Raw genomic sequence first — 19,653 nt, 5'->3', positions numbered from 1 at the left:
GTCTTCTCTTTAGTAACACGAAACTCAGTGTGTTCTGCTGAACACTAATTTGATGGCATTAGATATTCTGTTTGAAGCCTGAAGTTTCCATAGAATTACCAATTTATTCACCAAGGGAGTGTTCATCCGTCTTAAAAGAAACTGGAATGTGGCCTGAGATTGAATTTAGCATCCTGATGACATTGTTTTAAGTATAAAGCCCCTCCTGTGAGATCACAATTAGGAAGATTAGGGGCACAGAGCAATTTTTCTTACAAGAGCAAGCTCTTTGCTTGTAAATCTGCTTGATAGCAGGGCTTTGATCTTTCTCATTTTGTTAATCTGTAAATCCAATCACACTCCCAGTTGAGCACACAGATCTCATTCCCTCTCATGAGCAAGGCATCACACTGGACTGCTTTATGGCTGGGTAGAAGCTCTCACTGAGAGAATTCATATTGTCTCATGACTCAGACTTACTGTTACAGAACTGCATTTTCGTTTTAATTGAGGAGAGGAAATATGATAAATATCATGTATTGTGTGTGTGTGCGTGTATATATATATGAATATAATTAGAATTTCCACTGAAAAATAAGTGTTAAATTTAACCCACTACATTAGATTTTCAAAGGCTTCTAGAATTATAGAAGAACAAAAACATGGTAGTCAAAACGGAAAATAGAAGCATATCATTGGATTGGATTTCCAATGATCAACTAAGGAGATGAAATTATTCAATGAATGACATTAGAATAGCTGGCCAGCAATTAAAAAAGAAAAACTGGACCATTACTTCTATCCTTATATAAAAATCCGTTTTCTTTTAATCAAAAATATGAATGTTAAACATTTTGAAATGAAAGATAGAAGTGTTAAAAAAAAAATGCCCATGGAGTAATGTTTAAATAATCTTGGAATAGGGAAGAAAGGACATGAAAACTAAAAACCTAATGTAAAGGATTGAAAATATAATCTATACAAAATTTTTAAACCTCTGAGGGAAAGAGAATGACCTGAAGAAAGTCAAATAAAACAACAAACTGGAAAAAAATTAAACTTCTATTTTAAAAATTCAATAATGTTTGCAACATACATCAATTAATTTCTTGATTCTACTTAAAATGTCTTTCAAATCAATAAGAAAAAGACCAATTTAAAAATAATAGGAAAGGGGGCAATGACAAGACTAGGCAATTTAGAGAGAAAGAAATACAGATAGCTCTGAAACAAATTAAATGCTCTATTTTAGTCATAGTAAAAAATGCAAATTAATAAGATCTTGTGTTTCACCCATCAAATCAGAAAACTTTAAAAGTTTGATAACAGTGTTGGGAAGTGTGTGAAGAAATAAAGACCATTTGTGGGAGGATTAGTTGAGAAACACTTTGGAAGAAAACTTGGCTTTACTGATCAAAACATAAAATGATACCGAAATATTTAATGCATTTCTTTAATGGATTTAATAACTAATTAATCTTACTTTTAGACCTTTTAGAAATTTGTTCAGTCAGTCATGTTCATACATGTACACAGAGAGATGTGTACAAAGGTAATTATTACAGCCTTATTAATAAAAATAAAAATAGGAAAAATAACCTTAATTCTGTCAATGGGCATTGTTTATATAAATTATATTTATACAAAGGAATATAATGCAGCTGTTAAAGAATGATGTGTATTTGTATGTGTTGAAATGGACAGAACTCAAGATATATCATTGAATGAATAAAAACAAGGTAGAGAAAAGTGTTTTTAAAACTCCCATTTACATAAAATGAAGATGCTACAGATGTTTATATGTATATACTTGTATCGGTCAGGGTTCTCCAGGGAAATAGAACTGGCAGGAGATTATACATATATAAATGTGAACATTATGAGATTTTTATAAGAATTGTCTCATGCAACTGTGGGGATGGACAAATCCAAATTCCGTAGGGCAGGCCACAAACTGGGGACTACAAAGAAGGCTTTTGATGAATTCCCCAGGAGAAGCTGACTGGCTAAAGTAGAGATGGAAATTCTCTCTTCTGACTGATGAAATCATCACTTCTTCTTTTAAAGCCTCCAACTGATTGGATGAGACATCTCTCATCATTGAAGACAGGCTCCTTTGTTGTTTGTAGATGTAACCAGTCATAGATGCAATAAACTGACTGAAGATTTAAGCACACAAAATATCCTCACAGTAACAGGCCAGTGCTTGCTTGACCAAACAACTGGACACCAAAACCTGGCCAAGTTGACATATGAATTTAACCACCAAGTACACATGGCAAGACTCTGGAAGGATATTTATTAATATTTATTACACTCTTCATAATGTTACCTCTCAGAAGTAAGATTGGAGGTCTGGGGTGGTAGGCAGACACTTCTGAATGTATAACTTTTTATACTAATATTGTTTGTATTATATGTTACATAATTATTATTTATCTTCGTAATAATGAAAATATTTTTAAAATATCATTTCACTAAAGACTTTAACTTTTAACTTCAGAATAGTGATATCTATTAGTTGAGTGCTTATATGCCAGACACTGTGTTATGTGCTTTATAAACATTATTTCTAAACTTCCTAACAACATAAAGTGGTTGGTGCTATCTTCATTTCAAAGACAAGAGAACAAAAGCTCAAAGACATTAAAAGATTTGTAAAATTTCATGAAACTGATAAGTGCTACATTTAATCCATCCAAAGTTTGGGTTTTTAAGGACCAGTGCCAAGTTCCAGCATATTTCTGAAAATGGGAATAATTTCCTGCCTTCTTGAAGCTTTATTTTATCCTTTGAGCTTTAAGATGTTTGTGGGTAGGAGGAGGATTCATGATTCAGGCCAAGACCCAGTAACTGGTACTAGTCTAACCCTCCTGCCATAAACAACTATAAAACTGGAAAAATACATGAAAAGAAAAGGATTATCAGACAGTGTACAACAGACAGAGCAGAACCATGACCCCCAAGATGAGAGAGTCCAATGAGATGAGCTTAAAGATTGTTCCAGCTTTCTGCTCAGAGGCACTTTTTTGACCATGGTGCTTGGAGCTAGAGGCCAAAGAAGAGCACAAATATCTGGCTGAGCTGAAGCCATGGAGATTAAAGTCTGGAGATAACTCTGGGGCTGACATTTTCAGGGCAAAGTACTAGAGAAAGGAGACAGCTATGTAAATAGATGTATGACTCCCATTTAGTCCTCAGCTGAATACTGAGCTCTGCATGCACAGTGTGAGACCCTGAAAGACCAGGCAAAGAACAGCCACCAGGGAGCTGAGAGCTCAGTGGAGATTCTAAAGTTTGTACATGATTGGAGACAGGTGAGCCAGAGTAGAGAGACCTTTTTTTAACATCCCAATTGCTTAACTGATACTTCAGAAAAGCCACATATTAGCAATAGGGCTACTCTATGCAACACTAACAAGACTTAAAAACAAGTCTCAAAAGGATCAAGCAAACGCACTAGTAAATTAGCAACCTGAAAGTCTGAAACTCAACTCTCTTTAAAAAAGACAAAAACATAGCATCTGCAATGTCCAGGATTAAATAAAACATTCCTAGACGGGAAAAGCAGGAAAATGTAATCAATAAGCAGGAAAAAAATAAGTCAGTATAAGGAGATACAGAAATGGCAACGATAATGGAATTAACCAGGATTTAAAACAGCTGTTATAAATATGTTCAAGGACTTAAAGGAATAAATGAGCACAAAGGGAGAACAGATAGATTTCAACAGAGAAATGGAAATTATAAAAAAGAAAAAAATGAAAATTTGTGGATTGAAAAATACATTTAAAATAAAATATGCATTGATAGGCTTAGCAATAAATTTTACACTGCAGAAGAAAAAAAATCAGCAACATTAAAGACAGGGAAATAGAAATTATTGAAACTGAAGTAGGGAGGAAAAAAAAATAAACAGAATCTCAGTGAACTGTGGGATAATAAGTAGCAAAACATAGTGTAATTGGAATCCCAGAAGAAGGCAAGAAGATAATAGTGATGGCTTTTCATCTTTTATGAAAAATATAAAACCATGGATCCTAGAAGTTTAATAAGTCCTGAGTAATATAAACACAAAGACAATCACACCAACACACAGCACAATCAGAATGTTGAAAGCCATTGATGAAGTCTTAAAAGTACAAAGTAATGAAAAAGGAAATAAAAAAGATGAGAGCAGAAATCCATAAAATAGTTAACAATAAAACTAATGAAGACAAAAGTTGCTTCTTTGAAAATATTAATGAAATAAATCTTCAGAAATATAAATCAGGAAAAAAAAGTGAATTACCAATATTAGAATCAACAAAGATACATCACTATATATGCAATAGACGTTAAAAGAAAAACAATGGACTTTATAAACAACTTAATGCCAAATTTGATAATAAATTTGGTAACTTAGATGAAATATAATAGTTGTCAAAATAATACAACCCATCCAATTTGACCCAACAAAAAGTAAAAACTCTGAAAAGACTTTATCTTTTAAAGAAATTGAATTCACAATTATAAATAAAATTTTCCCATAAAGAAACTTACAAGCCAAAATGGATTCACTGGTACATTCTAGCAAACATTTAATAAATAAATAAAAATAGTCTTGCACACTCTTTCAGAAAATAGAAGACCTCATCTCATTTTATGAGGCTACATTACCTAATACTAAAACAAAATAGTTTATAAGAAAAACCATTCACAGACCAATGTCTCTTAAAAATATAGGTTTAAGAATCCTTTACAAAATATCAATTGCAAAGGAAATATATATAAATATATATATAAATATAATACCTCATGAAGAAGTGAGGGGTTTCCCAGGATTGCAACTTTTACATTCAAAAATTAATCAATATAATTCAACATCTCAGTAAAATAAAAGAAAATTCCATAATTTTAAAAGAAGAGAAAAAATAGCAAAATTCCATAGTCATTTAAGATAAAACTCTCAGCAACAATAGGAGTCGAAGTAAACTTACTAAAGCTAGCTGATAAATGTCATCTACAAGATATCCAGTGCTAACATCCTAATTAATGGTGAAAGACTGAATGCTTTCTCATTAATATCAGGAACAAGGCAAAGAGGTCCACTCTTATCATGTTTAGTCAACTTTGTATACAGACTGTAGCTAATTTAATTAGGTTATTTAAAAAGGCATAGTGATTAGGAATTAAAGAGAACCTAAATAAATGGAAAGATATGCCATGTTTATGAATTGGAAGATTTAATACTGTTAATATGTTATTTCCATCCAAACTGATGTATAGATTCAAAACAGTCTCGTTCAAATTCCCAATAGGTTTTTTTTTTTTTTTTTTTTGTAGAAATTGGCAAAATTTCCCTGAAGTGTAAGTGGCAATGCAAACAACTTAGAAAAACAAAGCAATCTTGAAAAAGAAGTGCAAAGCAAAACTGGAAGACCTTTGCTACTTGTTTTGAAGTCTTTCTGTAAAGCTACAGTATATCAAGATAGTGTGATATTGTAAAATTAGACAAAATTAATCAGGTTCAAAATAGTCTGGAAATAGACCACACGTGTACAGTTAACTGATTTTGTACATTGGCACCAATACAATTCAGTGGTGGAGAGCTAAATCTCTTCAACAATTTGGGGATATAAGAATTAGATATCCATATTAAAATATTTTTAAGAAAAGAAGAATTTCTAGAAAACCTAAGTGTGTCTTACTTCATACACTAAAAGTTTAGAAGCCCTACTAGAGAAAATGCCTTTTCTGTCAAATGTTGGCCACATCTTATTAGAGAGAGAATATAGTATATAAGAAAGAGCCCTGGATTGGACCTCAAAATACCAATGTTAGTTCTCATTATACCGCTATAAGTCAGCCATATGAATTTTTTCTGAACCTTAGTTTCTTTATCTGTCAAAAGGAGTTATTAATGTACTTTTCTTCTCCCAAATTTAAGGCAATATCAAAGGAGATAAAATTTGTGTACCTGTACAAAGATAATGTATATATTGTGATAATCAAGCAAAGCGATTACATTATTCATATATCTTCTCCAATGGTCCAGTCTTTACACTTGCCTTCGTTGGTATATTTCTGTGCCCTCTCCTTCCTTAGCATGAATTTTCTTAATATGCCTTGAGATAAATAAGTAAAAATCAGTAATCTTGACTCCATGCAGGCCATGCTGAAGTCTGTAACATTCAGATGGTTTTGGTTGGACCATGAGTTGAAGAACTTTTCTGCCTGCTTAAGATTATTAATGCTCCCAAATGTCTTTCATAACAGAATGAGGCTTTTAATGAATCCTAGTGTGAGTACAACTTAGGTGATTTTATTGTGCCAGAATGACTTACTGTTTAAGTTAATGTGTGGGATTTGTTCCTCTCTTAAAAATGCCTGACCTTATATGTCCTGTTTATTCACTCCTTAACAAGTCAGCGTGTCTTGAGGAGGATGAGTGGTTTAGCAGCCTTGGAAAATATGCTTCCATGCTCTTGCAGGCTGATGTTTATAGAGCTATTGTTGATAAACTTGAACGAGGCTGGTGGAAGGACAAAACTCTTTATGGAAAAGCCTTTACACTTTCCTTGTGGGATGTTGACCCCCAATTCCTCCAAAACAATTCTAGAAGAGGGAATGAGAGCCCAGGGATTTTTGTGGAGTCAATGCGTAAAGTGCACAAGGAGGTTTAAAGGTTTGTTTAATTCAGTGAGCATTTATTGAGACCATATTATGTGCCAACCTTATGTAAGATCTGGAAAACACAAAAACAGAAGATAAAAGCCCTTCCCTGCAGTCCCTCAGGGTCTGTAGTGGTTTTCAGCCCTTGGTTCACATTAATTACTTGGGAAGGTTTTAATAAATTCTTATGAAGGGGACATACCCAAGCCAATTAAATCTTCATCTCAGGGAGTGAGGCTCAGGTATCTGTAATTTTAAAAGCACCTCTGTGGATTCTAATAAACAGGCAGGATTTTGCTAGGGAGCAAGACCACAAATAGACCAGAGGAAGCAGAACCAGAGTCCTCACAAGAAAGCTATGGTTTAGTTGATGCTGGATGTACATAAAAATTCTGCATAAAGTTTGATGATTCAGAGGAGTTAACACCTTAGCATGTGCTGCTTTCTTCCTCCAGAAAGCAAAACTTCATTCCTACCCCACAGCCTCCTTTTTCCTAGGTAACCTCATCTCAGATTCTTTCAGACTCCAGCTCAATTCCCCTGTGTTCAAGTAGACCATCCCTGACCTAGCTGACTGGGTCAATTATTTGACTACGCAATATCAATCTCCTGTATACTCCTCCTTCAAATCCCTATCACCATTGTAACTTGACTTTTATTTTTAAGATATTTTTTGAAATCATTTTTACATATCTCTCTGCACAGGCTTTAAGCTTCATTAGAGCGGTGACTGTGTCTGTTTGGTTTACGGTAATTTCTCCAGCACCTAGTGCAGCACCTGCTTCAGAATAAAGGCTCAATAAGTATTTGTTGGCTGAATAAATGAATGAGTGAGTGAATAGTGGGATGATAATGGGGAAGAAGAGAGACAAGGTGAATGCCTGTTGCAGATGCAGAGAAGCTGAAATTTGGACAGGGATCAAGGAATTTTGCTTTGACATTGTTTTCAAATAAATCATCGTTTACAAGAGAGAAGCCTTAACAAACCATGTTACTAATAACTTTGGGGAGTTACATCCTATTTCTGGGTTTGTTTGTTTTTTCACTTTGAGAGATTGGGATGGAGATGTAGCACTTTGGTGTCCCAAGAAGGAAGCCATGACTGACTGAATGAGTGAATCCAAGTGCCCCTTGGATGATTCTATCACATTTCTCCTTTTAGGAAATTGGGAGAGGGAGGAGTAAACCCCTTTCCTAATGCTACTTGTCCAGCAATTTTCCTTCCAACCCATGGAAACTACTTAGGAATGAAGATATAAGGAATTGTTCTTTATATAATAGCAAAAATGTTCATAGTGTTATAGACTTTCTGTAAAATTTTACAATTTCTCCTTAGATTGTTCCAAAATGCTTGATGTAGTCATTCTTAAGAAATAGAAACAGAGGCTTAGGGACGTCAAGTTTTGGCCAAAATTACTTGGTTAACAAATGGCCTTTTTCAGACTTGTTCTAGATAGTGCGTTTCTATGCCTTTCATCTGCACTGGTAAGCATTCCTTTCCAGTTCATTAGGAACAGGGGACCAGAAGCTCATAGTATCTCAAAGTCAGAAGGAATCCTGAAGGCTACCCCTTCCATCTCTGCACTTAGCGCAGTAATCCCCTCCACGGCATTCTTCACTGGCAGATTTCCAGCTTCTACTTGCATATCTAAAACAATGGGCATTTAATTATTCCCCCAGGCAGCCCATTCCATTGTTGAATGGCTCTTACTATCTCTCACCATTCTTGATCGCTAGTATCAGAGAATGTGCACTGAGAAGCTAAGTCTGGCATCAGTGTTGGTGACAGGCATTAGCTTATGTGGCACCATTCCTGAGAGTATTTGCATTGTTAAAAAAAAAAAAAAAGTCTTCAGAACCAAAATATCTTAATGGGAAGGATTAAAGCTCTAACAGCATGATAGCAGGCATCATTTGGGGTTACTTTGGGGTCACGCTGCCCTCTGTAGAGCCTCTTAGTTCTTACCAATTAAAGAACTCAAAGTCTGTCTTGTGGCCTCACTGTCGCCACGTTCATCTGCCTTGCTGTCTTAGGCATGCTCACATCCTCCTGTTACAGCCAGGAATTAGAGCACGGGCTTCTTAACAAACACAGAAGCATAGTCGGGTATTAGTGAAAACTGACTTTCCCCATCCCACCAAATAAAAAATGGGCAGTAAAACTGTGATAGTCTTCCTTATCAGTACTCTGGAAATAATGGAGTGCTGGAAAACATATGTGGCCTTTTATTTATTGATACAGACCTTTAACAAATGTTTATTAAGCAGATGTGCAAGATGTTGAGCTCAGGGCTGAGGACACAATGGTGAGTAAAACCAGACATGTTCTTGCTGTTGTGGAGTCAACAGTCTAAAAGGGGAGTGAACATTAATTTTAAAAATCACAAGCAAATATGAAATGGCTGCTGAGATTTGAACTCTAAAAGACTGATTTTGAGGAGTCAGGGAAAGGGGAAAGTGAACTCTGAGGAGATGATTGGTCTGATGTCTGGAAAGACTAGCTGAGTATTAGGAAAGAGTAGAGGGCAAGGAGGGAGGGGAAGGTTTTCCCCATAAAGGGAACAACATTTGCAAAGGATTGTGGTGGGAAGTAGAATGGTCCACTGAGGAATAAAAGAAGAGCAGTATGTTTGGAGAGCTTAGACTGAGCGGATCAAAGTGGCTAAGGGAGCCCTTCCCTGGTGAAGATCAGATGTTCATTTCATCTCTCCCCAAGTTCTACTGTCCCTACAATGTGTTGAGTTGGTAGATCTTGGAGGCTATTCATCTGTCTTGTTAAATAGTTGAAATGTTTCTCTTCTTTTTTTTCCCTAGGGAGTATAACATAGATATACAGACAAAAAAAATTAAAGATCATTCAATCTTGAGATGGCAAATAGATATCATTGCTAGTGCCACCCTGCACAGATTCATGGTGGCTGCTGAAAACATATTTTGACAGGAATTCTGAGGGACGTCTTTGCCAAGTCTCCCTCTTCCCCTTCTCCTGAAGTCAGTCACTAACTCAATTCTCCTGCCTTTGTCTTGAAAAGGAAGAAAGGCTTTTTTCTCCCAGAGTTGTAAAGTACTTTGGGGTGTCCTTTTTCTCTGTGCATTAAAAACAGAAGTAGACACCATTTATCTTATTTACCCTGCAAAGGAGGTTTTGCTTTTGAATTGATTCTACAGTTATTCCTTCTTTCTCAGCTCTTAAAAACAATTCCATATGGATTGGTGCTTTGCAAAACCATGCAAAATTCAGGCAAATGTGTAAATTTGTTTTAGAAATTTGGTGGAAAATCCTTCCATTTATCAACATTTCTGCTCATTTTCAGTTTCTTTAAAAGAGAACAACAACAACAAACCTAATAGGAAATTTAAAAATTCCCATCTTAACACTATTCAATATTAACTTGAATATCTAGATTTTTAAAATCTGGGCTATCTGGCAGCAGAATCTGATTTCACATATTGCATGCTCCTCAAAAGCATGAAATATTTAGAAACTTGGAATTGCTAGAGGCATTTAAAAATACCAGTGTTTGCACAAACCTACAATAGTAAAATATTTACCATCTTTCCAATTGGAATATTAATAAAAGCATCAGCAGGTAGGGCTTCAGGGCTGGATCTGTAGGCATATTGTCTGTGTCATAATTGCAGACACAAGGAAGAGGTTACCAAGGAGGATGCGGATTTGAAATTTTTATTCATAAGGGTTTGCAGGCAGGTTTGAAGAATTATTTTAAATGCACATTTACATATTTTCATTCCATTTGCTTAAAAATATCTAATTTCCCAATTGATAAAATTATACTCTTCTAAGCTGTAGATTTCCTCAGATGTCTGCATTTAAATGGTAAAAGGAAGATCAGTAAGATTGGCTTCATGTAAAAGATACACATGGAGCCTTTCCACAAACAAGTAAACTATTAATGTATAGTTCTAGTGCCTGAAGCAATTAGAGTAGGATAAAAGTTACCTGAATGCAGAGGGGAGAGAGATGCTAGCTCTTTTGAGTACCTAATATGTGTCAGATCTTTTGTTACACGTATTATTCTATTAGGCTCTTTAATATTCACAAAGAAACTGATATATGAGTAAAGTCAGCCTGGCCTACAAAGGACAAAATTGAGGGTCAATAGGGTCAGTAACTTGTACAACATGCTCCTCTGGGATTTGAACCCACATCTACCTGACTTAGAGGTGCCTCCTTTTTTTTCACTGCCTTGAAATATTGGTTGAAAAGACAATCTATTTCTCCTACTTTTCCTGCTCCCTAGCTCAACACCCACAGGAGAACGTTGCTTCGGATGTTTTTGAGCAGCTGTGTTTTGGGATTAATGGAGAGTTCAAGGCCCTCCTCTGTCATAACTTTCAGCAGAGAGCAGTATGTTTGATTTAGTGTGTCTGCACCCACTTCAAAACAGTTTTCTTCTTGATGTGTTGGCCCAGTTTCCAGAAAATGCTGTATCTCCTGATTTCAAACCAGACGTTTTGCCTCCCCATAATGTACCACTTTTGGTGCTGACAATGTGGTCTAGAGTGTGGGGGATTCTTACAACAGATTGCCAAAGAATGCTTTATTAGCTCCGTAGCATGACATCTTTCCAAATGTTTGATTGGAAATGGAAAGTCAGGCACTTGGGTCAGCTGTTGAGCAACTGAATCAGGATTTTTCAGCTGTTGAGCAACTGAATCAGGATTTTGATTCAGGTCTGTCGAACTTGAATCTCTCATTCCCTTTTACTAGTTTATAATGAGTAGCATTCAATCTTATACTTTATAATGAGTAGCATTCAATCTTATACTTTTCTGTATCGTCCTCAGTACCTAGCACAGGCTTCATCATATGGTACTTATCCAGTAAATGATATTTTAAGATATTCATCTGAATTATTCACTGACTCTCAAAGAACCAGCAGACTAAAATCATTTAGAGAAGGAACAGGGAAGAAAATAACATGTGCAAAGGTATAAAAACCTGCAAGGGAATGGTGTGTTTAGGAAATGTTCTTTTGAAAACTTGGTTTGAACCCCACCCCCCTCCCGACTCCCATTTATAGCTCACATCACAATCTGCTTTGCATTTAGAATAATATGTATGAGTCTGTCTTTTCGGCTAGATTATCAGCACAGTCTGTGTCAGATTTCTGTGTGGCTCATTGGCTAGCACAAAACAGCCCTCCAACCGTGCTACATGGAATGTAATTATGGAAGCATGCCCAAGCAGTGCTGTTAGACCTTCTCCTCCACTGAGGCTGGGTGGTTCAGTGAAAGGCTTATGAGCTGTGGAGCCCAGAGACTCTCCGTTGTCTAATTGCTTATTTGCTAAATGATGCTAACAATACCTATTTGCTAGGAAATTGGGAGGACTAAATGAAAAAACTTAAGTTGCTCATCACATACTTGAAATGAAACACATTTCAGGGGGTACTGCCACCCCTTCTGCTCTTCTCTCCAAATCAAAGGCCTGAGAAGTCTGGCTTTCGGGGAGTCATCTTGCCTCCCTCAACACCCCAAGCAAGGATCACATCCCTCTATTCCCCAGAACTCCTGAGCATCCCCCAATTTGCGTACTGTGTTTGATGCCAAGGAAAGAGCTATTTTAAAGGGTTTATTATTTTTTTCCACCATCTGGGTTGTGTTTGACTCATATGTGATATGGACAAAGATGTTTCATGGTCTTCAACTTAGCAACCACCCTCATAAAATAAACAAGCCTTCTCCCCCCACCCCACCCCCAGAGACACACTAGGGCAATTCACCCCCAATTCTTAGCTGGGGTGCTTTTCCTCTTCTTTCTAAACAAACTCAGGCTAGTCTCCAAGTAACCATTTCTCTTGAGCTCCATTAACCCTGCAAAATGGGGCCAGTGGGTGCTGGCAAAACAGCACATTTCTTTTACAGAAAAATGGATTACTTAATACATCGATGACTGGTGGCTGCTCCAGGCTTCTTTATAACCAGAGCTACTTAATCCCTTCTTCTTTCTGAAGAAAGGAAATTTAATATATTTGGCATTCTAATTCCTCACAATGCTAAACATTTTACCTATATTATCTCCATCCTCATAGAGATTTTATTTGAATACATGAATATATATCAATATGTCTACATATATGTATTTCATATATGTATATTTCATATATAAGGCATCTAGCATATTTACCACCCCCCAAAATTAATAGATATAGAATATATTATATTGATTTTATTACTCCAAGTTTAGAAATGGATATCATCACTACTAGGCCAGACCATAAGGTGCCAAGTGTGTTTCTTTAACCAACAGAACAGAATTTGTACGTTCAGATGATTGTGGTACCCCTATATCAAAGTAAACCCTTAAGAAGTAGCATATTTAATGCAACAATTTGGCTATTGGTCCATAACATGTTAGAACTTCTACTTGGTAATTTGTGGCAAATGATGCAATACATTATTAACATAATTATCATCGTCATCACATTTTCATCAGAATTATTGTCTAGCACCATTCCATTATTCTGGGACTAGCATCTCCTTTCCATGCAGATCTTTCTTCCAAACTCACCCTCACTGCTCCCTCCCACCATCACTTACTGGCTCTTGTGTTTCTAGTAGGACTGTCCTGTCATCAAAACTCTGCCTCCCTGTCTATAATTGAGCGGCCCAGGAGTGGGCTCCTGACCTAATCTGTGCTAGGCAAAGCCCTTTCAAGCATATATTTTAACAAGAACTGAAAAAGAGACCCAGTTATCTTTTGTCACTAAAATGAAGTTATGAGGTTTAGAAGCTAATGCCATATACCCTGCCTCCTGAAAGAACTGGTCTTCAGTGAGAGAGTAGAGAGAAGCACTGAGAAAGGATGGAGAGAAAGTGACCTGGTCCCTGAGTGCTGGCGGTATGTTGGCCACTAATATCACTACCACTACCAATAGCATCACAGAAACAACTTATTTAGGAAGTTTATGGAACAGCGTACTGTTAGGTTTGGAGCTGTTCAAGGATTCATACAATGCAGCGAGTCAAAGTTTAAGTATAAAGTTTAAGATTTATTAGAGAAAGAAAGCAGGTGGGAGCCAGCAGAAAAGAAGAAAAAGATAATGGCTCCTGCTCTCTATCTGAGAGCAGCATTTTTTAACGAAAAAAGGGACCCACGTTGGGTAGGGTGTCTGCTGTGATGTTCTGTGCCTCGACTGGGTAAGTGCCTATCTAGTTTTGGGCTGATTGGTTGGTAGAATTCTGAGACAATATTCTTTTTAGGAAAGCAGCTGCATTATCTAACTGGGGAGAGCAGGCCTTCTTGGTTGTTTATTTTATGGGCATCTCTGACCTTGCCTTACCCGCCTTTGAGGGGCCACTGGGACGGCCTTGAACAGCTTTGAACAGCCTCCATTCTTTAGTTTATGGGGCACCTGTTTTCTTATGAGATAAGCTGTGGGGCTCCCAGGCTAGAAACTCCTTTTACATGTTAGTTTCTTCTTCTGGGATCTAACATGTATTAAACATTTTCTGCGTATTCTCTCATTTGTAATCTTACATTATGATCTTTTCCATAAGCTCACAGTCTAGCTAGATGATCAAACATGCAAACAGATAATAACATGAATAAGGTTTGTTAGAGTTACATAATACTGGGAACAAATGAGAAATGTTGGGCAAATGTAGTGGAGAGAATGACCAGGTTCTTTTTGAAGGGTCAACAGGTACGTGAACTGAGGCTTAAAGAATGGGTAGAATTGAGGCAAGCAAAGCAGTAGTTAACACCACACCATTAGATAAAGCATGGATCAAGAAACAGAGTCTGAAATGTTTAGGATTGCCAGAGGTTGCAGTGGGAAGTTAGAACAGTAGAAGATAAGGTAGAGAATGGCTGGTTCAGCAACCACATGAATGGCCATGTTAAATCCACCAGTAGTCATTAATCTCGGAAAGGCTTTTGAGCAGGGGAATGGCATGTTGACTTTCCATTTTAAATAGATTACCCTTGCATCATCATGGAGAATGGATTTGAGGGCAATTGGGATAAGGTAAGCCAGTTGGACAGCTATTAAAATAGCCCAGGAGAAAGATTAACAATGCTATAGATAATATTGTGATAGTAGAACTTGAGAGGACTTATATGTATCAAGTGAAAGTTTAGGACTCAGTATTAGATTGTGGAGGGGGATATAATAGTGAGGAAGGAAGAAACTGAGGCTCCAAGATATTACAGAGGCTTAGCCAAGATCCTGCTCCCTCCTCAGTGGACGAGCTGGGACCAGAAATTGGGTCTTCTTATTCCCAGATTAGTATTTCTCGGGCCTGCCAGGTTGCTCATAGCAGTTCAAGCAACTTTTGAATGCCCTTCTATCCGTCATTCAGACATTCCTTATTAAATAGACATTGGCAGTCTACTGTGCTAGGTACCAGGCATAAAAAAAATGTGTAAATTATAGCTCCTGTCTTTAAGGAGCTCAAGCAGGGTAGACAGACATGCAAAACAATTACAATATCACCTGGCGGAGGGTATCATTCAGAGGTATACAAAGGGCTGTGAGAGAAGAAAAACAAAGTAGCAACTAAATGTATCCTTGTATTAGGAAGGCTTTACTGTTGAAAAGATATTTGATCCCCTAGATCTGTGCTTCAGGAAAGCACAAACTGTGTCCTTCCTGTTTACTCTTGCATTTTTTGGTGCCTAGCTATAGTGGTCTACAACATGTTTTAAATGCTCAATACACATAAGGTATACACACTCAAAAATCTTGGTATTAGTCATTATGAACTTCTGCGATATCACATTTACTGAGCTTTTTAAAGAGATGGCCTTCATAACCAGGAAAAGTTCCAATTCTTAATACTAAAGATGTGGAAATTCTTGGCAAAGAATAAGGAACAGGGCCATCCTGATCTCCAGAAGTCTTCTGTTCCTTATATGGGTTTAAAACTTACCTCCTTACAGCCTGTAAATGGAACAAAGAGCAAAACCCAGCTCACCTTGCTGACCTTTGGAGGAACAGTCCTGCAATCACATGTTACTTACCAATGAACAAGTGGCTAATAACCACATTAAGTGGTATTTGTTGTCTTCCTCTGTGCAGCTGATAGAAGTGACACAAAGAAACTATTAGACTTGTTAGTGTCAAGGACCATAAATCTGTATTTCCCCTTGATACTGAAGCACCAGGCCCTGAATCTTCTTTCTTGTCTGCATTTCTGGAGATGTCTGCTAGGTTTCTGTTGCCTTGTCAGTGATGAAAGGCAAAAAGGAGATGGAACAAGGTGAGATGCAGATCTGCTAAAACTATCCCCATCTAAGACCTGTCTTCACTGATACTCAGCATTCCTGTGTAATGCTTTTAACTTAAAAGCAATAATTTACTTATTTAAGTGACAGGGTTTAAGGCATTTACTCTTTCCCATTAGACACATGATGAACAACATAGATGAGAGAAGGAGTAGACTGCTGCTGGCTTCATCAGTGTGCAATCTGAACAACTGTTCAGGGCCAACACTTAGAAGGACCCCATTCTTGTTTTAATATGCTGCTGTTCCTGTCTTGAAATTCTTAATTGTTGTTTTTTGTTTGTTTGTTTTGTTTTTTAACAAGGGACCCCACGTTTTCATTTTACACTGGGTCCAGCAAATTATGTAACTGGTCCTGGAATGGGTACACTAGTATGGCACTTGATAATGAATGAATGAATGAATGAATATTAAACTTGAAAAATAAATTGAAGTGTTCTAATTAGAAAAGGGAGGAGGAATAGGATTAGCAAAGATACGTACAAAACCCCAGAGGAGAAAAGGCCTTATATGATTCAGAAAGAGGCAGGAAATTTGGATTATGGAGTGGAGCCCAGCCTTTTAGGAATCAGGGAAAGACGAAGTTGGAAAAAAAAAAAAAAGATAAATGTTTTGAAAGCTTTCAATGCCATTCTAAAGAGTTTAGACTTTTTTCTATGAGCTACGGAGATTCATAAAAGGATAATAACAAGAATCAGGTATGAATTTTAGAAAATTACCCTGGCTAGTGACAGATGGACTAAGGTCTGGGTAGGGGTCATGATATTTAGTAGAGGGCAAAGGAAGAGCTGGCTGGCGGGAGCGTGGACATGTCTTCTCCTTTCCTGGACCAATTTGTAAAGGTTAGCAGAAGCTGTGCAGTTTGAAAATTACTTCTGAACTATCAGGATTTTTTGATAGCTATTCAATAAAGTCACAAGGCTACTAGGCAATAAATGTTTTGTCTTTGTGATTTCTCAAAAACACTTTAGATTCCTTTCGCACAAAAGGATTAGATAATTTTTTTTCAAATATGTGTGTGCTTACGCATCAGTGTGTGTGCCCAGTTAAATTTAAAGTAGACTTTTATGGAAATATAGTACAGAAGAATGTGCAAAACATAAATGTGCATCTCAATGACTCTTCACAAATTGAATACAACCATCTAGCCTGCACCTGATAAAGAAATGGAGACATTACCGGCACAACCCCAGAAGCCTCCCTCATGTTTCCTTACAGGGAAATATATCCCATGTGAGGGTTAGTACTGATGTGACTTCTAACACATTGACTTGATTTACCTTGTTTTGAACTATATAAATGGAATCATAGAGCATACACTTTTTTGTGTGGGCTTATTTCACTCATCATTTTGTGTATGAGATTCATTCATGTTGTTGAGCTCTAGTTCATTCATTCTTACTGTCATATTTTATTTCATTGTATATTTGTCCATTTTAGTTATTAACTAAAGTTTTAGTTATTAAGAATAGTGCTGATATGAACATTCTCATATATGTATTTTGGTACATTTATGTACAGTTATTTTTATATGCTTGGCAGTGGTATTTTTGGATCACAAGGTATTCAAAAATAAGGTCAGCTTTATAATATTTATGCCCAACAGTTTTGAAAATTAGTTGTTCTAATTTGCAGTCCAACCACTATGTAAGAGTTCTAGTTGTTCTAAATCCATACCAACACTTAGGATCATCTTCCATTTCATTTTAGTCATTCTGGTGAATGTGTAATCATATTGTGCTTTTAATTTGAATTTCCTGATGAATAACTAAATTGAATGTCTTTTTGAGCATTTATTGACCATTTAGCTACCTTCTTATATGAACTGTTTATTTAAATGATTTGCCAGTTTTTTAATGGGTTGTCTAACTTTTGTTTATTGAGTTGTTTGTTCTTTAGTCTAGAAACAAGTTATCAAAAATATGCATCAGAAATATCTTCTCGTACTCCATGGCTTTTACCATTTCACTCCCTTAAAAAAGTGTCCTTAGTGAATACAAGTTATTGATTTTAACAGAGTCAGATTTGGTCAATACACATTATTGATTTTAACAGAGTCAAATTTGGTCAGATTTTTGTGCCCTGTTTAAGAATTCTTTACCTACTATGAAGTGATGAAAAATATCCTTTTATATAATCTTCTAAAAGCTTTACTGTTTTTACCTTCAAATATATATCTGCAGTCTATCTGAAATAAATGTTTGTGATTGGTGTAGCTAGGGATAAGATTCATCTGTTTTTCTGTTTATATGCTTATCCAATGAATCCAACACAATTTATTGAAATTCTCTCTTCCACCACACTGCAGTGTCACATAAAAGAGCTCACCATATATGTATGAGTCTATTTCTCAATTCCTTATTCTGTTTCATTGATCACTTAACTAATTGCAAACTGTCTTCATTATTTTAGCTTTGTAAGAGGACTTGATATCTGGTAAATGTCCAGTTTTGTTCTTTTTCTTCAAGATGACCTTGACTGTTCTTGACATTTGCATTTCTACATAAATTTTTTGAATGAGCTTGTTTTTTATCACATAAACACAGAAATCTGCTGGGATTTTGATTAGGATTGTGTAGAATCTAAGAGAAAGGATATGTTTACAATATTAAGTCACTTCCATTTACTTAGGTCTTTCTGATTCTTCTCAATAATGTTTTTCAGTTTTCAGCCTAGGTCTTACATATATTTCCTTCAATAATTAATTCCTAAATGATTGACTTATTTTTATGGTACAGTAAATGTAGATATAATTTTATTTTTTCCAATTGTTTGTTGCTAAAAATGAAATTAATATTTTTAATTAACCTGTCTTTGCAATGAATTATATTTACATAGTTATATACTATGATTCAAATTTTAGAATTGACCTAAAGGTAAAGCTTAAAATATTAAACTATATTACAGAAATGAATGTACGTGCTCTCAGTTATGACAGTTAAAAAATAAAGCTTTGACTGACAAAATTTGTGAGAAACGTTAAGGCATTGTCATCCTAATCTTTCCAAGAGGGGAATAGGCAGATATTTTCTGTAATAGATAAAAGAATAAATGTATATTTGTGTATTTTTTAGTTATTTAGATTGAACCATGAAATTGTCATTTTTATTGGTAATTTCATATGCTTCCGTGAAATATAAAATCAGTCTAGAGAAAATTAAATAGCAATGTGATATAAGTACAATGGATTTAATATAAGGAAGTAATTGTCAGAAGAAATGAAATAAGCAATAATAGTTGTGTATGGACAGAACAATGTTTCATAGAAGAACTCTGAATTTTTTTTGAAAACTGGAGAGAAGTACCCACTTGTGGGCTCATATATTTGAGGATTTGGGTGACTCCTCTGTATTCATGTATTCAGACAATCCCTTGGTATACTTCTCATTTCTTACCTGTGTCCTCCATTGTACCTGCCATCTCTGGGCCTGGAAATAGTCCAGGTTTCAGGTGGGCACCTCGGCCTCCTCCCGGGGGCAGCCCCTCAGCGCGTCTCCTGGACTGAACTTCTCTCTGTCCTGCTTCAGTGTTCAACATTCTTTCCTCTGCCCTCATTCATTTATGAATTTGTTGAAATCCTTCCTGCTGAAGCTCCCATTATCTTTGCTGTCATTTAATTTAGTCTCCAGTGATAAACTTGTATCCTGTCTAACATTGCTGTCCAGTACAAAAGGTAGACAAAGTGCAAACTCATACATTTTTCCTTGCACAATGCTAGACATTGGTCATTGTAGCAATGGGATGGAGAGCAGAGGACTGAAATTAATA

At 36.2% G+C, this 19,653-nt stretch overlaps 1 pseudogene; it reads right to left on the bottom strand.

Annotated features, from left to right (window-relative positions):
- Positions 1-19,422, bottom strand: part of LOC119537229 — a 57,004-nt pseudogene extending 37,582 nt beyond the window's left edge.
- Between the last annotated feature and the right edge of the window lie 231 nt (positions 19,423-19,653).

Source organism: Choloepus didactylus, chromosome 6 (genome assembly GCF_015220235.1).
Source record: "Choloepus didactylus isolate mChoDid1 chromosome 6, mChoDid1.pri, whole genome shotgun sequence".
In the NCBI taxonomy this organism is placed as follows: domain Eukaryota; kingdom Metazoa; phylum Chordata; class Mammalia; order Pilosa; family Megalonychidae; genus Choloepus; species Choloepus didactylus.
Note: the sequence above shows the minus strand (reverse complement) of the source record. Positions and strands in the feature narration are given on the sequence as shown.